This window comes from Branchiostoma floridae, chromosome 10, assembly GCF_000003815.2.
Source record: "Branchiostoma floridae strain S238N-H82 chromosome 10, Bfl_VNyyK, whole genome shotgun sequence".
NCBI classification, from domain to species: Eukaryota; Metazoa; Chordata; class Leptocardii; order Amphioxiformes; family Branchiostomatidae; genus Branchiostoma; species Branchiostoma floridae.
In genome coordinates this window covers 1,803,293-1,811,759 of record NC_049988.1, presented here as the reverse complement: position 1 = coordinate 1,811,759, position 8,467 = coordinate 1,803,293, and positions in this window count along the sequence as shown.

The following is an 8,467-nucleotide window of genomic DNA, read 5'->3' as shown; positions in this document are numbered from 1 at the left end:
AATCGCAAAAATCAGCTGCAAAATGTCACCAAATACTATTATAGCAATTTGTAGTAATATTGCAAAATTAATTTGGAACTGAAAATAGAAAAGATGAGGAATTAAGTTTTGTGATCAAATGTGCCTGTTTTCCAAACATTTCCTTTTTTTTTCGTTTGCCATTAATTTGATAACAATGTCAATCATCAAATGCATACATCTACGAATTGAATAAATGTACAACTAGGCAAGGCTATGGTGACTGAGTGTATATATGCTGGTGTGTGTATAGGTACAGTCAAACCTGCCCAAGTCGACCACGCGGGGGACCGACAAAAAGCGGTCGATTTGGACAGGTGGTCGCTGAGAAGAGTATCGACTCAAAACATGCCTGATGCAGTGTATAAATGGTTTCCGTTGTGTTTAATGGCAAATAGCAAGCACACTGCACGCACGCAAAGAAGCGAGGTCTTTAATGTCAAATTCAACACGCACACTGTAAATTGTAAATTTAACCTCAATTGGCTTTTATCGAGCTTTTATACGATACAGTGTTCTAAAGCATTTGTACACTAACATTTTAGACAGTAATGGAACTTTGACGCTGTCAGTTACCATACAAGTCTTTATGTGTCGCTGTGTTCTTGATCGTCGTATCTGAAATAACTGCAGTGCACCTTTCGAATTCGATGCCCGGTACGTCCCGATAGCGTATTTTACCCGGCGGTGAATGTACAGTACAATTGGACAAAAGCACTCACACAGATCTTTCTTAAAAAGGTATGAGCTACACAGATCTTTCTTAAAAAGGTATGATGCTACATACGTTTCAGCATTCGTCCACTTTATAATGATATAGATTTTTCTGTTACAACTAAATTCGGATTTTCTTACAACGAAATTTGACCGCCGCCATCCTTATTCTAAACATAACATCGTAATGGCAGTCAAAATCCGATGCAAACTGGCCGATTTCGGCACAAAATCGTGCTAGTTATCATCAAAAATCGATGAAAACCTCAATTTTGAAAATAATGCGGTCGTTATGGGTCCCAATTTGGGCCGGTCGCGGTCGCGTTGGCCAGGTGGTCGTTGAGAAAAGGTCGCTTAATGCTTACGTCAATGGGGAAAAAAATCGGGACCGAGAAAAAGCGGTCGAAATGGCCAGGTGGTCGCTGAGAAGAGGTGGTCGCTCGGGCAGGTTTGACTGTATATGGGTCTGTGTGTTATATTTTATTCACTATGACAGATATGACACATGACAGTGGTGACGCAATAAAGTAATCAACTTATATTAGCGCCGAAACTAAGCAAATACAAAATCCGTTTGTGTACGTGTGTCTTCATCAATAGCTTGTGTGTCGCTAGAAATCAGAAGTTTTCACCTTCCTTAACTGCAGAATGCATCAGAAAAAGCGCCATGAAGAGTCGTAGAACCAACAGCAAAATGGCGTCGCGTTGCATCAGGCGCAAACTGATGACCTCTGAACTCGTGTGAACTGCTCCAAGGGTGGTGAACTCAACAACCAATGAAAGAAGCGAAAACAGGTTCACGTGCGGGTTGTACAGTGTGACATCCACGATGACGGCTCGAGTTTGGCTGTCCAGCCAGTTGTGTTGTTGTAAGTAGGCGGCCATGTTTAAACTGGACTGGTTTGTTGTTCCCAGAGAGGCGATGTAACCGCCGCCACGGTAGGTGCCATGTTGTCCGACATACGGGAAACCTGAGTGTTTACATTGAATACATGTTAACAGCGTATGTACGTAGTAAGTGGCACGCTATATCTGTTTTTGAAACTGCAGACTAATAGCTTGGGTACCATCCAGATAGTAGTTCGCTCCTATATGTTTGCTTCTGCTATCCGTCTGAAGACCCACGCATTCAAACCTTTGGTGGTTACGTCAGTTGATGAGAAAATAAAGGGATAGGTTCTATAGCGCTTGTTCGATGACAACAGGCCCTCCTGCAGGCGGACGGAGGGCTTGTCTACTCTAGTGTAGGGACCAATCAGCGCCCTCATTCAAAATTTGGACGATTCCAGACGTTAACGTGGTCCGGGATACCAGACAGAACAGCAGAGAAGCGATATATACAGTGAACAATGAACGCCAGAGCTAGAAGCGACTGTATATAGTATATAATGAACACCGGAGCGAACTACTTTCCGGATGGTACCCAGGCTAGCAGACTAAGTAATGCAAGGCAAACTCAAATACCTCTGATACTGGATGCCAACCCTAACATATGGCGTTATCATTATTTATATACAGTGAAATGAAGCTCATTCTTTAAGTTTTCTTTATCAAACATGTAAGAATGAGTCAAATTTAAATACTTGAGTATTACCAGTTAGAAATATCAATACTAGTTATTGTTTTCACGATGACTGAAACTACTAATCCTAGAAACTACAGACGTTTACATAATCCTACAAACTACAGATGTTTACATAATCCTAGAAACTACAGACGTTTACATAATCCTACAAACTACAGACGTTTGCATAATCCTACAAACTCCAGACGTTTACATAATCCTAGAAACTACAGACGTTTACATAATCCTACAAACTACAGACGTTTACATAATCCTACAAAGTACAGACGTTTACATAATCCTACAAACTACAGACGTTTACACAATCCTACAAACTACAGACTTTTATATAATTTGAAAAACTACAGACGTTTACATAATTTGAAAAACTACAGACGTTTACATAAACCTAAAAACTACATACGTTTACATAAGTTTTAATAATACCATTTGCGAATGAGACAAATGTGTACTTCCACACGTCTTGCCAATCGCGCAGTTTTCCGACACAGTGATGGTAACCCGGCGTTCTTGCTGCATTAGGCAGCACCAGGTGTTTACTGCACATGATGGTTTCGTCGGTACCGTTGGCTGTTGTGTTATCTGGGATCCAGCCTTGTGTGTAGTTGTGTCTGTCAGCTGTACCGTCAGAGTATGGCACGGTACAGCGAGACGACACTGTCATCATTCGGGCGGGGATCTCACATTCCAAGTCTAAAAGTTCAGATAGAAAAGATATAGAACTACCACGTTAACGCAACATAGTACTTATCAAATCGTATATGACTATATGCCTAATGTAAGCTGAGTTTATGAACATAAAACTACTTAATTCAGAATCTTCAACCGCCACGGGAAAACAATCTTCCTTGCACAATATTACCTATAAACTTTCTTTTTTTCTCGATTCGAAAGTAAGTCACAGTGTTAGTTTTTAGTGTGTAAGCTCATCTTTGAAAAAAACTATTAATAATGTAAGAACTTCAGAGTCACTCATGCAATTCAATGATATACATCTATCTATTTGCGATAAAATTTACCTGGTTTTTAATCTAACATTACGTAGCTGAACAGGTCCAACGGGGAAGGAGAATCGCAATACATTTTCTTGGTTGTCTGCGGCGCTGTCCACAGTGGCCCCGTACGTGACAGGGATTAAACTTAGGGTGATCCAAGTCCAGAAGGACGAGATGTCCTCAACCTCATACATTAAAGAAATACATACAAAAAGAACAAAAATACAAAACATGAGAATATCTGATGAATAGTTAACCATATCTCATTTCTAAGTATTATTGAAATGCAAGAAGGCACTACAGAGGGCTACCATATAGTGTTGTATTCTTGAGGAAGTTCTTTCTGTACACCTGAACAGCAAAATATTATAATCTCCCGATTATTTGAAATAGAAAAATCAACTCTCGGAAGTCAGGGTTACCTCTGAAAAGCTCACTTCGCCACCGTCGAGGATGAGGTTTTGCACATGTTGGCTCATGTGGTACGCCATGGGGCTTTTTTCGACGTATGACGTCGCCATGACGACCGTCACGAACAACCCAAACAACAAGACCTGCAACACGAAGTTGCGCCGCTTCCTACTCTCTCTTTGTTCGGCCAGCAGGGTCTCAATTCCTGCTGGCTCACGGTCCTCAGATAAATTCTGTATCATTTCAAGAACAATTCGATGATGACTGATTTTGTTAAAAATCTATAATCGCGTTCACGGCACCGAGTACGCATGTGCAACGACAGCGATTGTGGGAAGTCCCCTGATTTACAAATAATTTTCGAGTCCATTATTGTCTCGACGTGCATAACAAGACGTGATTTATTTATGTCTCAGGGGCCTTCACTTTTGACATATTACCCATAATTCCCGTCGCTGAGCATGCGTACTCGGCACCGTGAACATGGTTATTGGTTTGGCTGTTCAGTCTGTGACTATTTCAAAGTATCAGCCCTGATGACGGAAAATGAAACAGTGACAATTCAAATGGAATTTTGACATGGAGAGAATATGAATCAAAATAGCACAACTGATAAACACGAATTGTAATAGCTATGATAAGGTTTGACATGTGCCATTACACTGTGCTTCTCCTAACATGATCTGAAATCACTTCAACTTGAGTTGTTTATTACTCGTACACTACAAAATACTTATCGCCGTAATGGATTAGTTATAATACATTTTACAACCATCCAAAATCTCTTCAATCCCACACAAAGAATAGTTCCCTTAAAATTAGCATATTTAACCAATAATTCTTTCTTCCTTGGAATTCGGACACTGTACCTTGTTGTTGTTTGGACTATAATCTCCTGACCTTCCTTGCCGGAAATAGTGTGTCCATTCTGTAGCTGTCACCGATCGTTTAAGATTTCCTGCATTTGCCTGAAACAGTAGAGAGGTTAAAAAAGTAAGTCAGACCTTTATTACGGTACAGACGCACTTTTCTAAACCTTTCTTTTAAGTTTCATCAAATCTAAATTTTATCATAAAACGTGTAGTCTGTAGATGGTAAAAGCACTAAAATTACGACGCGTTGACGGTTTTGGCTTTTATGTTCGTTGTAAAATGAGCACTTGACGGTTCCAGGTACATATTTGTACCGGCAGGAATTGTGGGTAATATGTCAACATGTGTTAAGTTTTTTTTTTCTTTCCTCCTGGTTGCTTCACTTTGCATTACAATGTCTCGATGTGCTCTGTATATGTACAATTCCTATTTATGCTCTAGCGTACTCCGAAGTGTGAAAGAGCTTATACCTGTAAGTATTCCTCGTCATCTTGCAGTGGTGACTGCTGGGATACACGGCGGACGTGCTCATGCGACAGGCTCTTAGTTTTTAATCAAACTTTCGTCTTTTACAAGGAATTAGTGTTTTTAGTCGAAATTTTTTAGCTCTGAAGGAAACTTGAGTAGCTTAGGAGGACTTTGGACGTATATTTTTTAGTGTATACTGCACTTTTTGAGGATTTTTCCTAGTTTTTAGTGTCAGGCACCTAGTGGGAGGGGGGCGCACGTGCAGGCGCCATATTGGATTTCCCCAAACACTTTAGAAGTCCTTCTTTTTCTGAGGCAAATTCACTTTTAACCTGTCCTAGTGAACTTGGAATTACTAGTATTAGTTCCTTAGCTAGTTTGAGGGACATTTCTTGGAATTTGTACGGAGAAGTCAGCGTCGGTAAAACGGCGGCATAGTCTGGGGAACTGCATACCTGCATACTTTACTGACGGAACATCTGGGGATTTGTCATCTTATTCCTGAGGTAGGAAAAACCTCCTGGAACAACACACCGGAACAGTCACACACAGCTGGAACCTGAGCTGGAGGAATGGGAGACTCGGAGGTCGTTCAGGGGGCAAGGAGGAGTGCTCGGCTGTCGAGGCGAACAGCAGGCACAGGCCAAGCACCAGACAAGAGGGCACAACAGGATGACAGACCGCAAACTAAAAGTTCACAAAAGGCCAGACAGCACCAGAGGCAAGCGCCTGAGGTTCAGAAACAAGTATACAGGTGGGAGAATTACAGTTGTAATGTAAAACTGGGAGGAACAGATGTTGTGAAGTCCAAAGCAAAAAAGTCAAGGAATGGAGCCAACCAAGGGCTACTACCACAGCAAGATAACATTTGCAATCCCACTAAAGTAAAATCCAATGCAGAAGTAAGAAACGGGAGCAGTCAAGTCACATGTGTTGTTGTTAATGACGAGGGAAACTGTTATTGTGGGAGCCTACATCAAGAAGGGGGAAAATGGATCTGTTGTGATGCATGTAACACATGGTGGCACGCTGACTGTGCTCGATTGAATCCGGAGACCTGTAGTCTGTATGAAAAATATCAACTGGATTACTACTGTGCACACTGCGTAATCACAAGTGTTAAAAGGAAACAACCCACTACAGGCAGTAATTCCAGTTCACATGATGCTGCAGGGCCTGATGTACCAGTGGGGGGTAGCAAGGACAGTATGAAGATTGTTGTTTATTCTAAGAACCAGGAGGTACTAGAATCTCTAACCAGAACACTATGTGAGGTAACAGTGAGGCTAAATGAGATGATTGAAGAAAATCAGAGTTCACATCCACCCTGCCAAATAGACTCATATGCTGATGTTGTTAGAAAGAACAAGATGACACAGAGAACAGGGGAGCATACCGAAGTTTACAGACCTACTGGGGGTCGGACAGAGACTGTATCACAGAGGGAAGAAGAGGGGAAGCTTGTTAGTTCTTACACTGCCCTTGAAGAGAGTGTAGAGAGGGAAAGACGCAAAAACAACATAATTGTGCACAACGTACCCGAACTGATAAACAAAAGTACTAAAGAAGGGACTGACCATGACACCAAGTTTATTACTGAAGTGGCAAGTGAACTGGGGATCACCATTGTAGTAAACAAGACCACAAGACTTGGGAAGAAGGCTGATAATAGGGATAGACTATTATTGGCAACACTACATGACCAGGACAGCAGGCATGACTTGTTAAAAGCGGCCAAAGCACTAAGACGAAGCGATCGTTTCAGCAACATTTACATATCACCTGACCTCACACCAGTTGAGAGGGAGAGAAACAGAAGTCTAAGGAGAGAACTAAAGGAGAGGAGGGACAGAGGCGAAGTTGACCTAGTAATCAGGGGTGGTAAGATTGCCAACTCAAGGGACCATGTAATTGTCTCAGAAAAAACACCACCACACAGACAAGTAGTTCAGGATAAGTTAAGAATCCTACCAGCTAATAGAGATGGGCACTATGCTGGGAGCACAATGAAAGATGCTTCACATGAGGATTCCGGAAATACCAACAGAAGTAACAATGTTGATAGACGTCAACTACACAGGTGTGATGGGTACAACACAAAGAAAACCCCACTGACTAGTGGTGACGGACAAAGCACTGACAACACAATGAGGGACACTACACATGTGAGAATGGAGAGGGTGGTGACAACAGTTAACAACAAAAATACCATGTGACTAGACAAGGAAGAGTCAAGAGATGATGAACAGGGTAATAGGTCTCCTTCACACTTGTCAGTCTTTTACACTAATGCAGATCAATTCCCCAACAAACGAGATGAACTAAAATTTGTTATATCGGATGACCCACCATCCCTTATTGTCATAACAGAGGTGATCCCAAAGGCACAGAAATCAGCTTTGTTCATGAGTACACTACAGTTGGAGGACTATGAAGCATATACAAATTTTGACCCGGAATCCCAGGATCTAGGGGCAAGTGGGAAAAGGGGTATTGTGATATTCGTGAGAAAGGAACTGAATATCACTATCAGAGAACTGGACCTTAGTGAAGCAAACTTCCAAGAATACTTATTCTTAGACTGCACACTTGCCGGTAATGAGCAACTCACTGTTGGGTGTGTCTACAGAAGCCCGTCAGGGGACCCGAAAGTGAGCACCAGCAGACTCTGTGACCTTCTGACTTCAGTGTGTAACAGAACAAAGAAGAAGTTGGTGATAATGGGGGATTTCAACATCAAGGAAATTGACTGGGAGAGTAAGGTTTCAACAATGGGCAGTAATCACCATAGCCACCTTCTACTTGACTGCTTGGACAACAATTTCCTCTACCAGCATGTATCAGAGCCTACACGCTACAGAGCGACCCAGGAACCATCCTTACTGGACCTGGTCATCACAAGAGAACAGTACACAGTTGGTGACATTCAGTACATGCCAGGGTTGGGTAAGGGAGATCACTGCTGTCTACGTTTCCACGTTGAAGTAGACGAATCAGTTGAGACTCAACCATCAGTGAGAAGGAACTACAACAAAGGCCAGTATGCTAAGGCTGGACAGCTACTTGAGGACATTGATTGGCAAGAGGAAATGGAAGACTTGGCTATACAGGAAGCGTGGGAGGTATTTAGTGCCAAAATTAATGACATAATAGAAGACTGCATCCCCATATCCAAACCCAACCTCAAAGCAAATAAACTTTACATGAACAAGCGAGCTATGAAGGCAAGAGACCGCAAGAGAAAAGCTTGGGCCAAATTCAAGAAAACTGGGAAGTCACAAGACTATGCAAAGTATGCAAAGGAGAGAAACTCTCTACGAAGTGTAACAAGAGAGCTCTGCAGCAGTTTTGAACACAGAGTGGTTAAAGATATTAAAGAAAACCCGAAGGCCTTCTGGAGGTAC